The sequence below is a fragment of the Pan troglodytes genome, chromosome 14, assembly GCF_028858775.2.
Source record: "Pan troglodytes isolate AG18354 chromosome 14, NHGRI_mPanTro3-v2.0_pri, whole genome shotgun sequence".
NCBI lineage: Eukaryota > Metazoa > Chordata > Mammalia > Primates > Hominidae > Pan > Pan troglodytes.
This window is the reverse complement of record NC_072412.2, coordinates 90,314,569-90,333,989: the sequence shown is the minus strand read 5'-3', so window position 1 is coordinate 90,333,989 and position 19,421 is coordinate 90,314,569. Positions and strand designations below refer to the sequence as shown.

At 35.0% G+C, this 19,421-nt stretch overlaps 1 long non-coding RNA gene across 1 annotated transcript in view; it reads left to right on the top strand.

The window, feature by feature from the left end:
• The window catches only part of LOC134808146 (uncharacterized), a 124,374-nt gene extending 105,381 nt beyond the window's left edge, over positions 1-18,993 (top strand). Inside the window, exons 5-7 of the long non-coding RNA XR_010150534.1 lie at positions 1,528-1,608; positions 1,750-1,890; positions 15,570-18,993. This is a non-coding gene — a long non-coding RNA (uncharacterized LOC134808146). The remainder of the gene's footprint in view (positions 1-1,527; positions 1,609-1,749; positions 1,891-15,569) is intronic.
• Positions 18,994-19,421: the final 428 nt, after the last annotated feature.

Genomic DNA, 19,421 nt, shown 5'->3' with positions numbered 1-19,421 from the left:
GTTAAGTAAAGATCATTTTTAACTGAAGTACTTTGTTAGCATGCTGATTGAGTTGCTTGTGTTATAAACCTATTTATCCAGAGACACTGTCCATAACATTTGGCAGTCTTCGCTAACATACTTTTTACCTTTAGCACTTCAGATTGGCATGTCCTTTCCTTCTCTTTCTTTTCTTTTCTTTTCTTTTTTTTTTGAGATGGAGTTTCACTCTTTTTGCCCAGGCTGGAGTGCAGTGGTGCAATCTCGGCTCACCGCAACCTCCACCTCCCGGGTTCAAGGGATTCTCCTGCCTCAGCCTCCCGAGTAGCTGGGATTACAGGCATGCCCCACCACCCCGGCTAATGTTGTATTTTTAGTAGAGACGGGGTTTCTCCATGTTAGTCAGGCTGGTCTTGAACTCCCCACCTCAGGTGATCCACCCACCTCAGCCTCCCAAAGTGCTGGGATTATAGGTGTGAGCCACCACGTCCAGCCCTTCTCTTTCTTTTCAACCAAGCCATAATTGTTCTTCAAGGATTAACTAAGGATCACAATATGCTCCTCCAAAACTCCAGTCCAATTCACCTGTCTTCTTCTCCTTGTTATCCTTTCCTTATTTTTCCTCATCTTCTTCTTCTTACTCCCCTTCCTCTTCCTATTTCTCTTTATCTTCATCATCTGACTCAGAATCATCCTTATAAATCTCCATTGTTGTTGCAGTTGTTATTGTTTGAACCTTTTCTTCCACAGAATTTTTATTGATACAAATGTTTGTACATATTTATGAGGTGCATGCGAAAGCACAATTAGATTCTGAGCTGCTGAAGAGAAAAAATATTGTAGCTCACGTGAAAAAAAATATAAACTTTTGGGCTCACTCAGTAATTCTTAAATATTGTGGATCACATTATTAATTTTTTATTATATTGGTACATAAAGTAAAATAAATGGGTGGGGGAGCTTAAAGTTTTATTTGTATGAGAGGATTTAAACTAAATAAAAGATAAGACAATGTAAACAGAAGATAGAAACGTAGTGTTTAATAGTTTATACTAGTATAAGAAGCAAATAGAGACCAGAAAATAAATAAATAAATAAATAACAAAGAGAAAGAAAGGTTACACATAAGGCAGATCACTAGAATTACTCCTCGGTAATTGAAGCATCTTCTTAGCTGCTTATCCTAATACCTAACAAATGAATGGATGAATGAATGAATGAATAAATGAATTTTCTTGAACGTCTCTACGTGTGACCGATGAGATTATTCTTTGATACCTAATTCTAAATGTACACTTGGTTTGCACCCACCTTGATTGGGAAATTTCTAATGTATTTCTATTTCTTGCATTCTAAAAGAGACTAACGTAAGCAATTATATAAGACCACCTCTAGCAAAACATCAACTTCTACACAGTAAGTGGTAGAAAAACACCCCAAATGCTGACTTATTTGTTCAGAAGAAAATTGATCTTCAAGGTAAATGGTCAGAAGAAAATTGTTTGACTCATTTATTAATCTGTCCATTTATTCATCTATCCCACAAAGGATGAAGAAGTACCTGCTCTCCTATGGCTTTCATTCTGATGTGGCAGATGGAGAATAAGCAAGCAGATAAATAACATACAGGTAGCACATCAAATAATTGTAAATACCATGGGAAAAATAAAGCATAATAAGGGCATCAAGAGTAATTATTGTGAATTACGGGGGCTGGAAGGATGGGTGTTATCACATGTAATGTATTCAGGTACATTCCTACACCTATAGGAAATGAGGGTGTGCATACTGTGAACACGTGAGAGCAAAGCAGTTCAAACAGATGGGCCAGCCATTGCAAAGTCCTCGAGTATGTGTGTTTTAAGGACAGCTGGGAAGCCAGGGTGTCTGAGCACAGAGAGCAAGCGAGAGGTAAGGAGCGAGATATGGGATCTGAATGCAGCAGGTTCTTGTTGACTATTACAAGGCCTTTTGTTTTTAGCACAGGTAAGATGAAGAGTCATTGAAAATTTTTGAGAGAAGACATAAACTCTTTTCTTTTTGAAAGGCTCATTCTATTTGCTCTATAGGGAAAAACTAAAGCCGAAATCCAGTTAAGGCTGATACCACATGAACTCAAGTTAGAGCTAATGATGCCTGAGCCCATAATGAGGGTGGAAAAGGTATTGAAGAGTGATTGACTTTTTTATGTACTTGGATATTTGGTATAGATATAAATGGAAATATTTTGAAGGTATGCCAGTTGTTTCTTTCCCCAGGTGGAAAGTGTATGTAAGGAAAAGGGCAAAATTTTAAAATGTCTCCAAACCCTAGCAACTGAAGAAGGTAATTTCCATTTAAAGATATGAGCAAGTATGTGAAAAGGCAGTTTGTGTGAAATGTAATTTGTTTTGAATATGGTTAAGTATAAAGTATTTGTTAGAACAGGCAGATTGTGAATCAGTGTAGATTACAGAAGAAAATTTATACTAGAGATAAAACTGGATGTATCAATCAAGGCTAAGTTAGCAAAGCAGAATTATTAGAGTAATGTATAGTGTATTGTATGTATGCGTGTATGGGTGTGTGTATATATTCACCCCCACACATATACACATGCACGTACATCTGCTACACATGCACATACATTTGTTACAGAAATTTGATTTTAAGCGGTTGTGGGGGCCAGTTAAACAGTCTCAGTAAGATTCTTCTCATCAAGTCTGATGCCGGCAGTAGAAGCAAACAGGGTAGGCAGGTTTGGAAGGGACACTAGATAGAAAGTAGGGCAGACTACCCAAGATTAAGCTCGAACCCACAAACATGATCTGGACTCCCATGAAGATGCTTTGAAAATAGTGTCAGCTCTCGTTGCCTCTGACCTTGATGGTGAAGGGATCCTGAGGAAATTGAGCCCTTTGCATGCTAATAAACACACTCACTGGATCCAAGAGTTTGAGAAATGAGGGGAAAATAAAGGAATTGCAGGCCCTGCCACTGCCTCACGTCAACGAAGGAAGCCAGCAGATAGGTGGCAATATGTTTAAGACACAAAATAGCTTCTGCTTCACTTTCACTTTCCAAATCTCCAGCAAGACCTCTTTTGTGAAATTGCTGAGAAATCAGGATTTGTATGTTAATACAGGTGGCAGTTTCTTAATTAAATTGAAGGTCGATAGAGTGAAGAAGAGGTCTTGAGACTGATCTCTGGGAATTTTAAAGAATTGTTATATGGTGTGTCTTCTGGAATTTTTAAAAATTAATTGTTTTTAATTTTTTGAAAAAATTAAGTCAGACACAGATTCAGAGAGAGGAGAAGTTAATTAAGAGTCAGACGGAGACAAAGAACCAGACAGACAGAAAGAATGCTGAGCCAATTTGTTTACCAGAAATTTTTTCAGAACTACTTTCAATTCGAATACATTCGATGCCTTGATCTCCACCATCTTTAAACGGCCTACAATCACTTTCACATTTTTATTTGGAGCATTGAGTAATGCCTTTTTTTTTCTTTAACATGGAGAGAAAATTCAAAATAAATTCTGGTAATACGTATGACAATGGGAGGAATCATGGTAAGATAGGGCAGTATTTTCTCAAAATTTAAATGAAATTCAAATGCACAAGCAAGACTCGGCAAGAAATCTGACGTTATCATAAGAAGGATTGTGAGAATCTGAAGGATTTATAGCCTGATGTGTACTGAATTTTACCTATGAAATTGTAATTATTTTAAGCATGGAAGAAATAGATCCCAAAGTAAGAAACTGACCTGCTGTGGGATCTTGTCTGCTACATCTATGAGTCATTTCAGGATGCCTGTGTTTTTTGGTAATTTTCCTGCTCATCTCCTAACAGACATTGCTCCAAGAAAAGGGCCCTATCTCTATTACATACTCATCCCCTCTCCATTTGGTATGGGTATATCCATTTCTGTAATACAAACAAAACAAAACAAAATGGAAAAAATGTCTCTATTTACAATACCCACTCCCAAACTGTTTTTCTCTTTCTTTTCTCATTCAAAATTACTGAAAATTTATCATACATTTTTCTGAGTCCAGTTCTCTGCGTCTCATTCACTAACGACATTTTAAAATTTAACAATCTAGTTTCTTTCTCCATGCCTGAAATAAAAACATTCCTTGCAAGAAAATTAAAACCCTGTGGGTACTAAATTTAATGAAAAGCATTTCATGACTGTATCACTCTACATTCCAGTCAATACTGCTGAGCTTTTGTTCCTTGTAAGGTTTTACTCCATTTGTTTGCCTGATTATCTTGGTGACTCTTTGACTATTTCTTTATATTTGCTTTTCTACTTCTATTTTGTTTGCACTTGAAACTCATAATCTCTATTTCTTGCTCTCACCTCTCCTGCGGCTTCACATGTGTACATTCACCTGTATTCTGAACATCTTCCTTTGGACATCCCATGGATAGCTAAGAATTACCATCTGCCAACATGAACCAATCTTCTCCTTCAATTTTTCTCCTCAGTCTGTTTTTCTTCTAATCCTGCTATCATTAATTGGAGAGCCATAATTCGTTTTTGACCATGTCTTTATTCTTATAATCACACATAATGAATGAATTCAATAAACATCTTATGTTCTTCCTGTATAGAAATTAATAACCAGAAGGACTGTGATATAATAAAGTTAATTATCAACTCAAATAAATTAATATATTAGTATAGAAGTAAGCCTAGCACTTAGAAACTGTATGATAGTAGACAAATTCCTAAGCATCTCCAAGTCACATTTTATTCTTTTATGTTAGGAAATAAAAATAATTCATACCTCATAGATTAGATTCAATAACTCTATACATGAAAATATTTGAGTATGTTCCCTGGCTCAAAAATATTTTTTCTTAATTATAATTTTGTCATTTTTATATGAAATCTCATTAGTTCTACCTTAGACTATTATAAAATTCTCCTAACTAGTTTCTCTGGCTAAAATCTGTTCCCTTTGAAAAAACAATTCTCAAGCAATTAAAATATTTCTAACATTTACTTTTGTCTATAACTTACTACAAAATAAAGTACTTCATTTATTATTATCACTTACATCTCATAGACAAATGATCTTATTATTAAATACTAAGTAATCTGGCTTCTCCTTTCATGCCCAGAGTCTTCTCTTGCCCTGCCTAAATTGTAACTATAATTACATTTCTATTTGCCTAAGGCAATTTACATGATTGCAATAACATCTAACATGTGCCAGGTTCTCTAATTATTTTACATGAATTAACTCAATAGTATTATCTTAATTTTCATATTAGCATCTATGAGTGAAGAAGTAACTAACTTGGTCAAGGTCACACAGCTAACAAAGGGCAGGCCTGTAATCTGAACCCAGGAATAGTGACCCCTGGACCTGACTTTCTAATTGTCCTACTCCATGTCCTCTCAACCACACCTTGGTTTAAATCAAGAGTTTAAATCAGAGAGTTTAAATCAAACTCTTCTGACTCGCTGTTTATGCCAAATGAAATAACTCTTTGAAAAAAATCAAGTAAATTGAAGAATTATATATTTAATTTGGAGATTTATATCTAGCTTTTGCACAGTTTATAGACTGTAGGTTTCAGTGTAAAAGACTGAGAAACAGCAGCCTCAAAGGAAGAGATTTCAGTATTTTACCCAATAGATAAAGTGGTCTAAAAAAGTGTCAGGTGCAGTAAAGGCATTAAAAATATGTGTTAAATAAACTAATACATGAATGAAGAATGCATCATCAAATGATTGAAAATAGAACTCATCTAACAGTAAGGAGAGTTTCTTTTTTTTTTTTTTTTTTTGAGACAGAGTCTCGCTCTATCGCCAGGCTGGAGTGCAGTGGTGCAATCTCAGCTTACTGCAACCTCCACCTCCCGGGTTCAAGCGATTCTCCTGCCTCAGCCTCCTGAGTAGCTGGGATTACAGGCATGCAACATCACGCACAGCTAATTTTTGAATTTTTAGTAGAGATGGGGTTTCACCATGTTGGTCACACTGGTCTCAAACTCCTGACCTCATGATCCACCTGCCTTGGCCTCCCAAAGTGCTGGGATTACAGGTGGGAGCCACCACACCCAGCCAGAAAAGTTTCTTAACTTCAAATTTATCATGGAGGAATTTAAAAGTTTTATGGACTTACATTTTTCTTATTTTATGCATGATATTCTTGGATAATTAGAGCCTGAGCTGGTTTCTTCATTTACTTTCCCTTACTACACAATGAGTCAGCAATTTGCATTAGTAGTTTCCATTCTAGGAATGGAAAGAGAAATAAAGACCTTTTTTATGCTAACCATAGTCCTCTAAATTAAATACAAGCATGTTTCAAAGGAATGAAAATATTAAACAAATAAATGTCACTTTTCTCAAATGAATTTTAGTTTCCAACCTCACTCTTGGCTCTTCATACACTAAATGGAGAAACAGTTTTGTGTTGGATGATTCATTGCCAGAAGGAGCTGCTAACAAAGCCTCTAATATGTTTGGGATCAAAAATCAAATAGCAAGCTTCTGGAACATGAAGGTGGGAGAAGACCTTATCCCTTAAAATGATCTCGGGATTTTAGAAATGTGCTTTTATTATATTCTTGCTGGGTTTTCTAGATATAAGGGACAAAGTATTTTAGTAAAAAGAAAACTGGACTTGGAAGACAAATTGATTTTGGTTTGAATCACTTTCACTCTATGACCTTGGCAATAAAAATACATGCTTGGGTGATGTAATGTTTAAGGTTCCTTCTAGCTCCAATGTTCTATAAATTAAATAATATTCTAGTTTTTAAGCAGCAGAACTCATTAGATAGCTTAAATGTATGACTGCTTTTTGTGTCTGTGTATACGCATATGTATAAATTTAGAAGACAAGTGGATTCGTGTTCGACTACGGTTTTTTTCTTTATTCTGCAATTGACTTTTACTGCCAAAATAAACAAAAAAGAGTTAATGTATTCTACTGAATTTCAAGTAAGATATTGATTTTTCCAAACTTCTAAATAACACTTTTATTCAGTGTAAACAATAGCCAATATTGCTAATATATTTTACAATTTTGATGTTATCATTTGTATTCATTTGTAAACCAAATAAACTGTCCCATGTCACATGAGACAGTTATTATATCAATATGACTCACATCAAACTATGTCTTCGATGCTATTTAGCAGGATATTAGAAAAATAATTTCCCAAATAAGTTGAGTTTGTTCAAAGAATGAGACAGCAAGACAGAATTTCCTATCTAGGAAAAATAAGACACCTGATTTTTAACCTTGTTTATTTTTACAGAATTGGGGGCAAAAGAGCAAAAATGAACCTAATATTTAATATTATAAAGAAAAATGTAAGAAACTTTTGGACATGGATTTAGAATCATTAAACATTTAATCAACAATGGCAAATCTGTAGGCAAGATTAGTCAGCATTAATGTTAACATCAGCAATGGGAAACCCATGCAATGCGTTCAGCTTTGCTATTATCCTGTGCTCAATGTTAGTATTCATCAATATAAATTTACAACCTTTCTCAAAAGATGTGCCACATCATAGATCAAAGCTTAGTTCTCTTTTAGACATCCCTAAGATTTGGGGGCATTTAGCGAACGGTGGTGTCAGCAATAACTGATAATGCCTGCATCGTTTTTCCTTCTCAGGCCCTAAATGACCTAAATATTAAGTATCAATTTTTGAAATATTAATTTGTCAGACATTTGTAATGTATCTCAACTGATTTGTTGTTGTTTGTAAACACTCTTCCTGAAATTCTTCACATTGCAAAATAGTAATTTTCTAAAATGAAAGCATATAAATAAGCAAATTGTCAAACAAATCCAAATGAAATAAGAACTCATCAAAACTAACAAGCACAAAAATAAATTAAATGCTCCCACTATGAAAAATAAACCACAGTCACTTATATTTAATTTATCTGGTTTCTAAGTTTAAGTTGCAGAATAATTAGTCCAAACTTTTACTTCCATGTATATAACAATATATAGATTGATACAAAAATATATATGGATATATGTACATATATTTGGAAATATGTATATGAGAGAGATAGGGAGAGAAATATGTCAGATGTTAGATAATTTTCTATTAAATGTACTTTTCTCAAAGACAAGTTCTTGTGAAAAGTTTAACAAAGTCCTAAAATGTTCCACAATGTAGAAACAGATAGGCAGAATATCGGAAATTGGAAACATTATTATTCATTATAAAAGTGCAGCAACCTCTTTTAGAATATTTCTTTGTAAGCCTCTTTGCCAGAGTAACCCTGATGGCAGAGGACAGGATTTTATGCTATCAAGATTAAAATATTTTTCCTACATCAACATTCTGCTGACCATAGCAGTGTGTTTGGGTTTCCATTAATGCTGCAACTTTTCGTCATGTGATCACAATTTTAAACTCACTTAATGTGTGCATGTGTGTGTGGTTCTAAACATAGCTATTAAATTTATTTTATTCCCTGAGATTCTACTTACCTCCCAAGCTCTATCAAATATCTAGCCTCAACCAATTTAGACATTTTAGCATTGCTGTTTCCATTTTGGAATAAATCTCAATGGATAAAAAGACTCATTTATTCTGCAAAATAAGGCAACTAAAGGCGTAATTGTTTTCATGGCCAAAATCTGAGTCATCAATTAAGAAGGAGCTTTAAATACTTTTCTTTAAAAAAGATGAATTATAAAAAACTAGAAAATGTGCTTTTGTTCAAGCATTATTAAAACCAGCCCATTGCAGAAAATACAATTGTTATTGAAGGAATAAGTCTATAATAGACTACTAAGAGAATATTAGGGGAAAAAGTGGAAGATTCTTTCTAAGTTTTCCTTGTACACTTTAAAAGACTAATTCAGAAATATATGAAATCTAAATAAAACGCATATATATCCTGACCTGGGTTCTCTAAATGTTAATATGTTTATTGTTTAAATTATTCTAAAGAAAATAGAAAATCACAAGTACGTCTGTGTATTTTATCTCTCTTTTGAATTCTTGACTTATTAATGTATCTGATTATCTGGAGGGTATCTTCTTAAAGATAGCTTAAAAATCTCAAAAATCAATATAATTCAAACCAAATGTATCATTTTCCCATGGTCTCTTTAATTTTGAAAAATGCTACCCTCCCCATCTTTCCAGATAAACTTACGAAGATTTTATAAATCAATGAAGACTCTTATAACTAAGAAAAAATAACCATCAAATATTTTCATTCCCATAAAATCATTCTCATGTTCCATTCCCAATCTTATTAGTAAGCCACAATATAGAACATTATTATCTCTTCCTGATAGTTAAGCCTTGAGCTAGTTCACTCTGTCTAAATATTTTCCATCTCACTCTCAAATTTATCTCTGAAAAATGCAAAAAATATATTATTCTCTGCCCCAAGACCATAGATATAAGTCTAGTCAAAACAGATTTAGTTCAAACTACTTAGCATAAATACAAAATACTTCACATTCTATATAGCTTCAACTTCTATAGCACTGAAATAGCTTATTCATCTGTCAAGAAACAGATGGAATGCTTTTTGTGATTTCTATGGTTGACAGAACAGCCCTCTAAATAGGTCCAGGCCCTAATCTCTCCTACCTGAGAATATGCTATGTCACACGGCAAAAATGACTTTGCAAATATAAATAAGGTGACAGACATTCAAGTTGTCAAATTATTTTGGATTACCCAGGCGAGTCCAATATATTTACATGACCCCTTAAAAGCCAATCACTTCTCCATCTAAAGGTAGAGAGATATTGCACAAGGATTACTCGGAGAAATTCAAAGTGTGACAATGACTCAATTAGTCATTGCTGGAGGAATTCACATGGAAACCCTAAGAAAGGTTGAGTGTAGCTTCTAGGAGAAAAAAACTGGCCCCCAACCAACAGCCACAAAGGAAACAGTGATGTGAGTCCTATGACTACAGAAAACTGAATTTTGCCCGCAATCTAAGTAAGTTTGGAAACAGATGTTTCCTCGGACCCTCCAGTAGGAAATGCAGACCTTTCAATACCTTCGTTTTAACCTTGTAAGACCTGGAGCACAGAAACCAGCTAACCCCACCTAAACTTCTGACCTACAAAACTGTAAGTTAAAATATTGGTGTTCTTACAGGCTGCCAAGTTTATGGAAATTTGTCACATTAGCAATGAAAACCTAATACAAAGTTTTCCTTAGAAATAAACATCATCCCTTAGAAATAAGCATTATCTTTTAGAAATAAACATTCCATCTTACACAATATATGTATATGTTTTATTCTTTCATTGCACAATATATGTGTATGTTTTATTACAATTATTTGTATTCCTTCTTACACAATATATGTATATGTTTTATGACAGTTATTTGTATGTATATTCTTTACTCTTAGGACCTATAAATAACTTGTGACAGATTTTCTTTAAGCTTGTTGGTATTCCAGTCTATCTAAACTCACCAACATGGGATATATGGCAGGTTTTTTTCCAAAGAAAACCACAATAACATCTCCCATCCCGTATGTGCTTCTACAAAGTGATTTGCAGCTTCCCTATGAAGAAGTGAAGTTGAATTTTTCACAAACTTAAAACCAGGTGGGCTTTGTAGGCTGGTTTTGAATAACAACAAAGGCAGAAATGACCCCATGCTAGTTCTGAGTATTTCTCTTAATGGACCTCTCAGCTTCCACTTTCTGCCTCTTGGGAGCCAGCCACCGTGAAAAATTTAACTACTCTAAGACCACTAAGTTGTGAGAAACGCTAGTTGCACGGAAAGGCCCAGAAGTTAAGAAACCATCAAACCTTTGTGTTGGGTGAATGGGGAGAGACAGGGGGTAGGGGAGGGAGAGAGAGATAAAGGGAGGGAGAGAGAGATAAAGGGAGGGAGAGAGAATAAAGAACATTGATTCACCACATACGTGAATAAGGGAGCCACAAGGGAACAACATCTTCCAGTCACTGCTGACTCTGCTGACAGACACCAAAGAATCACAGACAAACTGCTCAGCCTAGCCCTTTCCAAATCCTTTACCCTCGAATTATGAGCAAATCAAAATGGTCAGTCAGTTTGGGAGCAATTCGTTACACAGCCATAGATAACTGAAACAGACTCATTTGAAAAGGACTCTAGCCATTAACAAAAAAAAATTAACTACCAATTCTCTGCCTCTGGTGGCAGAACAGATACATTCTTGGTCTTGCAATTATATGTTGAAGAGTGTTAAACAAAAAACAAAACATAAACTTTAGACAAATTAAATTTAGTGGGGTTTATTTGAGCAAAGTACAATTCATGAATCAGGCAGAACTCAGACCCAGAAAAGGTTTATGGAACTTCACCCAGCCGTGTGAACAGCTGGCTTTTATGGATCAGACACAGAGGCAAAGTACAGAGGTCACCTGGTTGTCCACAGCTGGGTGTCTGCATTATTTGGGCATGGTCTGATGAGTTGGCTGGCCTGTGATTAGATGAACCTTGGCTGTTTGTTATACTTCTAATCTAGGTTTCAGATTGTTATTGTAGGAACTCAAAGTATAAAGAGTCTCAAGCTAATGTTGTCTTGATTACTGATTTATCAGGAGTCTTGTCTTCTGGCCAAAACACTTTTGTGTGATATTTTAAGCCTGATCATAGGCCTGGAAAACCTCATGGGGTAAAGCTACCTTCTCTACACCAGGCTCGGTGCCCAGCCAGTGCACTTCGGTCTGTGATGGGAGTTTCAGTCAAGTACTCAGCCTTCGTGTCTGGTCATGCTCTTAGGCATATCTGCATTACTAACTGTATTAGTTCGTTTTCACACTGCTGTAAAGACATGCCTGAGACTGGCTAATTTATAGAGACTGGATAATTTATAAAGAAAAGAGGTTTCATTGACTCATAGTTTCACATGGCTGGGTAGGCCTCAGGGAACTTACAACCATGGTGGAAGGGGAAGAAGCACGTCTTCCATGGTGGCAGGTGAGAGAGAGAGCCCAAAGGGGGAAGATCCCCACACTTATTAAGCAACAAAATCTCATGAGAACTTACTATCATGAGAACAGCATAGGAGAAACCACCGCCATGATCCAATCACCTCCCTCCCTCCACACGTGGGGATTACAATTCCAGATGAGATTTGGGTGAGGACACGGAGCCAAAAGATATCACTAACCAGTCACCTTCATTCTGAGATCTCTTTCCCTGGGACCTTTGACTGAGGCTTTCCTCAGGCACCTCTGCTGAGACTTCCTAATAAGAGCAGGAAGGGAAAAAGTTGAAACTTTTGTCTACTCTTAGTATCCAGTAAGTAGTTTTCCACTCCCTGTCCTTCCCGCACAATTTCCTATGACTCCAGGGTCCATAAAACTGAAAGAACCTCTTACTGGGGTTCTCTGACCAGTGAGACAATCCCCTAGTCTCTGTCTGTGTAGATTTCTCTCATCCTCAGTCGGTGCAACATTCCATGTGGGAAAATGAAATAGGTGGAGTTGGAGCTTTCTCCAGTTTAGCCTCTTGCTTGTAACATCATAGTAACTGATTAAAGCCTTGACCATTGCTTTCATTGTAGTTTGTTTCTTAAATTGACGGCTGACAGCTGAGTTCTTTCTCCCCAAGTCAGCTGAGCCTGTGACATGTTAATGGTAACTACAGCTGCTTATATTAGGGTATTCTATGTTATGCTACTATGATTTATATTGAAATGTCAATCCCCAAATCTCAGCAGTCAAAACAACAAAAGCTTACTTCTCACCCAGGTTACAATTCCTTCATCGAGTGTCAGTAATGACTGCTCAACATAGTTCCTGAGGGATCCATGAAGACAGAATAGCCATCGTTCTAGCTTTGGTGTTACTATGTGAGGGGCAAAGAATGTTCTAGAGGGTCTTGCATTGTCACTTTAATATTGTGGCCTAGAAATGGCACTGATCTATTTTGCTCACCCTCCATGTTTTAATTGCAGGTCTCCATCAACTGTAAAGGGGCCAGGGAATATAATCATATCACGTTTCTGGAGTGTGGGAATCAGAAATATTTGGCCGTCAATTCTTAATACTATGCCTCTGAAAATGGCTTTCATGTTTATACACAGTCTTTTCCCTTAGAACTTGTATGACCTGCTTCTGTACACTCCACAGATTATTTAGTGTGAGGTTCCATCGGTTCTTGTGAGTCATCTTCTGATTAAAGGTGAAGTTTAATACATCATTCCCTAGTCTGAATCCTCATGGGTCTCCCTAACCCTTGTTCCCATTCAGCAAAAGCATCTCCTTCTGCTCAATGGGTCCGCTTTCCATAGGTCTATCAGACAAGAAATTTTAACTTACATGGAATCTAATTGATTTACTTTCCATACCAACTCACAAAAAGGGGAGAGGGTCATTTGGAGACTTAAGTTCATTTTGCCTAAAAAATGAATTTTCCTATTTGCCAGGCATGATTTAATCATCAGCAGAATGAATAATACATATCAGTATATCCATTACAGATCTTAGTTTTTAAAAGGAAATGCAGACTTTAGATAATTCAGTCAAAGGCAACTGGAGTAAGTAGATGGAGAAAACTTTTTGAAAATGGGCTGTAAACATGTTAGCACTATATGATTTGCAAGAAGGATTCATGATAATGCTTTTGAGACAGAAAGCTCGGTTGAGGTTTATTTTCTAGGATATGTAAACTTAAAAACACAGTCACACACGCAATCTATAAGTTTAGAAAAGGAGAAGGATACTTTATTTCTTATAAAGGGTAACAGCCTGCAAAGTGGCCATCTGCAGGCTGGGAAATAGAGCCTCTGTCTGGCCAAAGTCCAGAGACGGGCACCTCAAATGAGGAGGGAGTGCGATAGGAGAATTATGTTGAACAGGCTGGTCAAACATACATATTCAACCGGTTACAGGAACAGCTATGAATATTCATGAAGGTGGTTCTGACACATGCATATTGAACAAACAAGCATGTAACATAGAATTCATGTTCACCTTGGGGTGGGGACATAATATTTAAATGTACTATGATTAGGCCCTTGTGTTAGTTTTGCCTTGCTGTAAAGGAATACCTGAGGCTGGGGAATTTACAAAGAAAAGAGGTTTATTTGGCTTATGTTTCCACAGCCTGTACAAGCATGGCACCAACATCTGCTTGCTTTTTTTGAGGCCTCAAGAAGCTTACAATCGTGGTGAAAGGCAGATGGGGAGCCAACATGTCACATAGCAAGAGGGAGCGAGAGAGAGGAGGAGGTGCCAGGCTCTTGAAAACAACCAGATCTTGCACGCACTCATAGAGGGAGAACTTACTCATTAACCTGACGAAGGCACCAAGTCATTCATGAGGAATCCACTCCCATGATCCAAACACCTCCCACTGGGCTCATTTCCAACACTGGGGATCACATTTCAACAAGAGATTTGGAGGGGAAAAATATCCCCATATATATTCAAAGGTCTTTTCAGGACATGAAGTTACACAAGTGTGTAATCTCCATAAACTGGCCAGGAGCAGTCTGTGGTTGGTGGTCTTCTTACTAGGAGAAAGTTACTGAATTTAGTCGCTTGTCCAATTAAAGCTGTAGTTATGGCTAGTAGATCAAGGGTTCAGGTAGTCAGCTTCTGTGAGCTGGATGAGTTGTGATTATTTTAATATTGTTTATCTTGAAGACAGTACTTGTTTAGTTGCTAGAGAGAAAGAAAAACCTTGTGGCCATTAGAACATAGTTTATTTTTTGTAGTTTAAGTCTAGGGATGTGTAACTGAACTCTTGCCTGGCATGGCCTTAAGTCTTGTTTAAAATTTGATATCTTATTGCCACAAAGACCCTATTCTGTCAGTCTTACGATCTCTATTTTATCATTAATGCTGGTCAGATATTGTATTGAAACCATAAAAGAGAGGGGATTATAACAAGGTATGTCTGACCTCCTGCCTTGTCATGGCTGGGAACTAAGTTTCTAAGTCATTTCTGGGGTTCCCCTGGCTGAGGGGGCAACCATGCAGTCAGTGGGGATGGGGGGGTTAAGATTTTATTTTTAATTGACAGAAGCATTAACTCAAAGCCATTTCCTTTCTTTTGTTCTTGGTTATGCTGCAAAAGTTTAAGATTTGTACCCATTCCACAATGTATCCATATATCAAAAATCAATTTGTATACCATATATATATATATATGTGTGTGTGTGTGTGTGTATACATATATATATGGTGTACAAAATGGAATATATATATATATATATATATATATATATTTCAATTAAAAATCTCCAGCTAGGTCATCTGAATCCCTATGTATTAATTATGGTCTGGGAGCAGATGAAAGGGTTGGAAAAATTAATGTAACAGAGGGATACTCTAGGGACACCCTTAAGATTCTACCCTGTGAGAACAGGCACCTAGATTTACAACTCTATCAAGTTTACACAAATTGAAAAGCAGTGATTCTCTGGGAAAAAAAACAACAAAACCTAGAATTAGAAACGGGCACCGAAAAACAACAAATATCAACTACTCCTAGGGAATACAATTTGCTCAAGGCAAACTTTTACTGACAAGCACAAAGTTTCCCCTAATTCATTTATTGAAAATGCTGCATTCTAAGACAAAACATATTTAGCATGACCTTCATTTTTTTCTTTTCTCAAGGTGGTAAGAACAAAGTGATATGCTACAGAAAATTCTCCATACCCTTGAAGGGAGCAACTGCCATGCTCATTTTGGTATGTCCCCTGTGACTCACTCACTGACTAAATGCCTGAGCCAAAGTCACTTCCTATGATAACAGTAGGTTATTGGCAAATCTCCACAGAAATATCATCACGGTGAGGCTGATACTAAATTAGGACAAAGCTATTTGGCTTGATCGAAGCTGAAGCTATTTTTCTGTCATATAATAGATCTTATATCAGTACCCTTCAAGAAATTGCCCCGAAAACATCAACTATATTATTATTTCAGAAACTTGGTCAGATAATGGGAACTATTTAAAAATAAAAAGTGAAGTGCATTCTTTTGTTTGGATATAAAGTAAATCCCATGTTATTTTCTAAAACAAAAAATTGATTGATTATGAAAAATGCCTTCTTGCATTGGACATAGTCCATAAATACGCATAATTGGAGAGCTCTAAAATCCTAAAATCTAAAATCTAAGTGGTGATTTCAGATGCGGTGATCGGTCAGGATTAAAGGAACACAAGAGTTCCTGAGACCTATGACATCTTCTGAAACCTGCATCTTTCTCCACATCATAACTTGAATAATTTTAAAGGAAATATACTAATTACTGAAAGATTCTGTCGCTTAAAGGAGAATCAGTCTTGACTTTCCCATGTAATTCATACAAAATTTTTTCTTGTTTAGTTCATTCTTTTTGATCTATAGCAAAAAAAGTTGATTTGTTTCTCCCTAAGCAAATATTAGAATGAAACAATAGGAGGTCATCTAGACCAGAGCAAATGGGCTTAACTACTGACTTAATATAGTCAACTATATCTGAAGTTCGTTGAAAACAATCACCTTTATTATTTTTTTCCCAAATGCTTTAGTAATTTGCCAAAAATCATATAAAAAGTAAATAATGAAATTAGATGTAGAATGCAGATCTTGTGAACCCAAATCTAGACCACTGAATCAATAAATTTTGCAAAACATTGGTACAAACACTTTGTAAAAACATTTATGTTACAAATTTTTAGAATGAGTGTTATTTAACCCTTATATGCAAAGAATACAATTAATTAGAAAAATTAGATTTTGAAACATAGAAGTTGATATTACCTGACTAAATCTCAGCTGCCCTCATATTGGAATGAGCTTTGTCATATAGACATAAATGGATTAATATGTGTTATAACATCCGGAAGAAATGCAGATCAACAGTAAGATTGTCTTTTCCTCCCTGCCTTTTCTTGTTCTCTCTTCCTTGATCTTTCTTTTGTTTTCGTGCCCCTCTTTCTTCCTTTTCATCCTGTTGTCATCCCTTTTTTAATTTTCCTTGCTTCCCTTTTCGTAAATTATTATATTTAATTTATAAAATTTAATGTATATTTTAAGCCTAGGGAAAAGCATTTAATCATTGAAACATGAGCTTTGAGCACTTTTCAAAGCTGGCAAATTCTATAAAAATGGGAGTTCGGTTTTTAATACTCTTGTTGTTACTATTTTATATTTACATTTTGAAACATTTATTCTTTACTTATTATCTAATTTAATCCATCAACCAGCATTTGTTGGGTAGCTAGTAAACACCAAGAAGATCCTAAATATGGTCAGTTACTGTGAATGAACTTTGAGTACTTTAATGCAAACATCAAGGCGTCTTAATTGATTCCTAATCTACATGCAAACAATTTCATTGTTACTAAGTTTAGACATGTTGCGTAAGTTTTAAATCTTTTTGAATTTGGACAAGTCTTTTCAAGTTGATGATATAAATAAAATTCACTAAATCATCATGTTAATTGTATACTAAATGCATGATGATCATTCTGTCATTTTTCCATGTTAACAAAAAAACTACATTGAAGTTTTCATTATTTAAACATTAATACTTCTTGAATTTGAAATTAAGTGTATTTAATTCATCACTAGATGGCACTCTAAATTTAGACTGTAATATATGTTTCTTCAAATAGAAGCTAAATATGTTTTATAAGGAAGAATTCATTTTATAAACAAAATATTTGCCCCCCTGTTCAAACACAAACTGGAGAATTCCCTTTCTATCTGTCAACAGTAACAAAGAAAACCTACAACATGTAATAAAAAGTAGAAAAGCAACTACCAATACAATAGAGTATACAGACTGGATTATAAAGAGAATATGGTGGTTATCTGAAAATATTTCTCATATATGTTTGAATCTATTTTTAATTTATAATTTTGAGACTTAATTTTTCCATATACAATAATCCAGGAAGTGTTAAAGTGTTTTTGTTGATTTACCCACCGTTTTAAAAACTGACTTGCTTCTTAAAAGTTAGTCAGCTTTCAGTATCCACAGGATCCATTTGCAGGCTCAACCTACTGCAGATCAAAAATATTAGCAAAATTTTTTTAAAAAAAACTACAACTAAAATATACAAATAAAAATATAGTATAACAACTTACAAAGCATTTACATTGTATTAGATATTATAAGTAACCTAGAAATGATTTAAAGATGTCCATAGATTATGTGCAAACACTATTCTATTTTATGTAAGGGACTTGAGCATGCTCAGATTTGGTCCTAGAACCAATCCCTGGCAGATATAGAAGGATAACTGTATTTTTATTTGTAACAAATATATAAGTATGATGGATACAATAAAAATGAATGTACTTCTGCTAAAACTTGCCTTTTGTGTCAGATATAATTGTATGTAGACTGCCTCAAATACAAGATAATAACTTGTGTAATTCCTTTTCTCCTAAATGTTAGAAGCTGTACAAATTTTTCATTTTTCTAGAGAAGATTTTTTAGCTTCCTAAGAAGACTAAGCACTTTCTTGTGTTACTTTCATTTGTAAGTGATGACATCCCCCATAAAATCATAGGAATGAACCTTTGGAAACATAATTCTGACCATTTGAAAAGTATCAGGCCAATGATACTATGACCCCAGTATAATTGAAACCATCAACTGTTCTCTGTTCAGGGACCACAGCCTGGGTGGTTAGCATAAGGGCTGCTGAGGTGGCTCGGCCTCATATTCAGACTGTCAATTAGACTGCATTAAGGAACACTTCTAGCAGGGTTAATGCCACTGCAAGTGTAAAGCAGGCATTTAAAAATAGCCGACATTTTAAAATATTCTGTATTAGAAGTCCAAATTTTCCATGGATGAAAGTCAATATATTTTGCCCTTATTCTATGCTAAGGTCGTGACTCCAATTATTATGTAAAAATGGGTTTCTCTGAATATTTTTGACTTTGCTGATGACTACATTTTTTTTTCTTATCCTGACTGCACAGTAAAGATTGACTCTCTAATTCTCTGGGTCAGATATGTGTGGAAATGACTATTATATTCTTGTTTTCCACATCAGAGAATGAGATCTTTGAATAAAATTTCTCCTGGACAAATGAAAAAACAAGTAGAATAGTGTTGCATTTCTGCATAGTTTCTTTTTCACTGGGTAAGTCTCTTTGTAATGAAAATGAGAGGACTCCATCATTATTAACATTGATAAACAGGTAAAATTTTAATCTTTATATTTTTGATTCTGTTATTGTAAAGATGACATAAAATGAGAAATTTTAAAAATATTGTTACTTTGAATATGTATTTCATAAATATGTATTGTATAAATATTTATCTTAGAAAATAATATTTTTTCTTTAAAAGCTCCAAAAATGTTCTAATGTATTATAAAAGATAAGAAAACAGATTTATTTTAAAATTGCACTTAGAAATTAACAGTTTTCTCTGTCAATATTTGTCTATTATAGATAGTAATGCAAGACCAATATTTCAGGAACATATATATTTTTATTTATTGCTTGTGAGAACAAA